Below are 2975 nucleotides of genomic sequence, written 5' to 3'. Positions count from 1 at the left end.
TGACTTCCATGCTACTGCAAGAGACCTTACCAATGTGGTCACATGATGGTATGTCTGTAAAATGTGCAGAAGTGGGATATTTTAACCACAGTTCATTAAGGTTACAGTTTCTTTGCACTCTAAATTCCCCTCTGTTAGACCTTCCCTGTAATCAGGCGGCATTCTAGTGGTCCAGTTTTTGAAGCTGGTGAGAGGAAGTTGAGTTGAGGATAGGTTGATTTTATGTTAATACATTTATGTGGTTCGCAGTCAGTTTTGGAATAATTAGGTAGATAGGAATATGGAATGACTTTCAGAAACACCCATCCTATCACTGGGTGGACGTGTCCACAGTGATTATGATGTGACAACATGGAGCCACCAGCCAGTTAACTAAATAGCATTATTTTACTTCTCTGATTTTGTGATATTTGCAGGACTTACAGTTTCTGATCTTACATACTTTTCTCATTCTTAATAGGTATTTAATTTTATAGTCATAATTTTGTATTCTTAAAGAAATCTCACAAATATGTTCCAGCTCCTATGCTAAGCATTACTGAAGAATTTTTGGCTCTATGAAATTTATGTTTCAGTGAGGGAAATAGCAAACATGTAATAAATAATCATGACAGATGGTGATAAAATTTATGGAACTAAAACAAGGTAATTTTGTAAAGTACAACAATATGTGCTACTTTATGTAGGCTGTTCAGGGAAGGCTGCTTTGAGAAGATAATTTTGGTTCTCAGTCTTGAGAAATGAGAATAATTGGGGCCATCAGTGGCTGTGGGGAGATCCCTGAAAGAGGCATGCGCAGACCCAGAGGTGAAAGAAGAATTTAGGTATTAAAATGCACATCAATACAGCACAGTAAAAGAGAAGAGTGTTTGTGATGAAGGCAGGAACTAAATCATGCTGACTTAAAGGCAAATGAAAGAATTTGGATTTTTAAGAGGAATGGAAAAACACTTTAGGCCAAAAAGTCAATTGATTTGTATTTTTTAACTGTTTGGTGAAAATTGCTTATTTAAGGATAAAGTAAAAGCAGGGAGCCTAGTTAGGATGCAGTAATTCTGAACAGGTACCAGGGTACCTTGGTAACTGGGAAGAAATGTGGAAATGGAGAGAATTAGATAAGATATATAATTATATATAGTAATTATATTATATATTAATATTAATATTTATTAATATCAATTAATATTTATTATTCATTACATTTGTATATTGTTAGTTATTTATTAATAATCAATATTAATAAATATATAAATATATTTATATATAAATAATAAAAATAAATATGAATATATATTGTGGAGGTAAAACTGACCAGATTTCCTAGTTAATTGGGTGTGCATGATGGGACAAAAGGAAAGGGAAGATTCATAGGTAGATCTCTAAGGTTTTAGTTTGAGCAGCTAAGTAGATGGTGGTACCATTTACTAATAAAGTAGAAATAAGGGGCAGAGAAAGAATGTGGTATTAAAAGCCTCATTCATATAGATATATTAAGCTTGAGATTCCCACCAGACATCCAAACAATGATGTCAAGTGGGCAGTGCATGCATGAGTCAGAAGGGCAGGGCAGAGCCCAGATTGGAGAACACGGTGAGAAAGGCATCAACACAGAGGTACTGTTGACTAAACTTAGCACCAGATTTCAGCCAGTGCCTTTAACAGTGAAGGCGCTTTAGATAAGCATCTTAACACTGCCCTGTCTCGATTCCCTCTTCTATAAGATGGGAACAGTGGTTGTTATTCATAATTAAATATCTGGAAAATGGCTTATAGAAAACACGTAAACTAAATGGTGCCTTAATACGAATGACTGTTTCATGCATCTGGTGACTTCTTTAGAATGCAAATAAGCATAAGTGAGAAGAGAACATAGCAAACGTAACCATCTGAAGGAGGGGAAATGTGCCGTATTTCAAAATGCAGACCTTTCTAAGTGGAAAGTTAAGACTAAACCTTCTGAATCAGCACCTGGTGTTGCCACTTGTCCTGCGAGTAAAGACATGCGCATGTTAATTTCAGTGTGAATCAAGCTTAATGTTTGATGGAGGGCATTGTTTCTTAATAGAACTAGACAGAGCTTGTAAGGTGGTTCAGAAAAGGGTGTGGTTTGAACTCAGTTCTCAGCGTTTTGGTGTTAGAGCTGCCTCGAGCCAAAGTAAATACTGAGAAGGGAATTTCCAGGGTCCTACTTTTTAGCAAGGCTGCCAGGGGTTCATGGCAGCTCAGTGGTAGCAGCCACTTCCAAATTCTTGGGCCAAGTCAGGAAAGGAAAGAGAGTCAAGGGAAGGTAAGTTTCAGAATAAGGAGTGTTCAGTAATAATCTGAGAGCAAACTGTGAACGAGCTTTTCTGTCTTGGAAAGTGTCAGAACTGAGCAACTGTTTCCCATTTCTTCTTTCTCCTTAAAATGTCTCCACTTTCTCAAACCTCCCTTTAATGGAAACAGAGAACCTTCTCAAAATTCAATTTCATGTTTGGGAAAGGGTTCAAACTCTTAAGCTGGAGACCTTATTCACATAAGCTGCATCCCAGAGACCTCCTTTCTGTTCGCAGCTCTGCCGTCTTCTCTGCGTTGCAGCAATCTTTCTGAATAACTTCCTTATCTATAAAATGAGCAGGTGGGACTGGCATATAATGAAAACTTCCAGCTCTAGTATTGTGGGATTTGATTCATTGCTTATGTTCATAAAGCAGGTACCACCTGCTCACAGCATATGCTTTCGCAGTCCATTGTTCGATCTTTCCTTTCAAATGGGGTGAGAAGGGGAGGGCGAGGAAGGAAAAAGGCATTTCACAGGGTCGGGCATTGCAGTCTTTTCATTGGAATGTCCATTGTCTGTGCTGTGAGTGTGTATGTGGGTGCATTTTACCTATTTTCTAATCTGACAGGTTTTTGAGGAAATTGGAGTGATTTTATAGATGTAAATATTAAGGGTAAAGGTTAAAGAATGGATAAAAATTGTTTTGATTATCCAG

This window comes from Ailuropoda melanoleuca, chromosome 1 (genome assembly GCF_002007445.2).
Source record: "Ailuropoda melanoleuca isolate Jingjing chromosome 1, ASM200744v2, whole genome shotgun sequence".
Classification (NCBI taxonomy): domain Eukaryota; kingdom Metazoa; phylum Chordata; class Mammalia; order Carnivora; family Ursidae; genus Ailuropoda; species Ailuropoda melanoleuca.
This window is presented reverse-complemented; position numbering follows the sequence as displayed.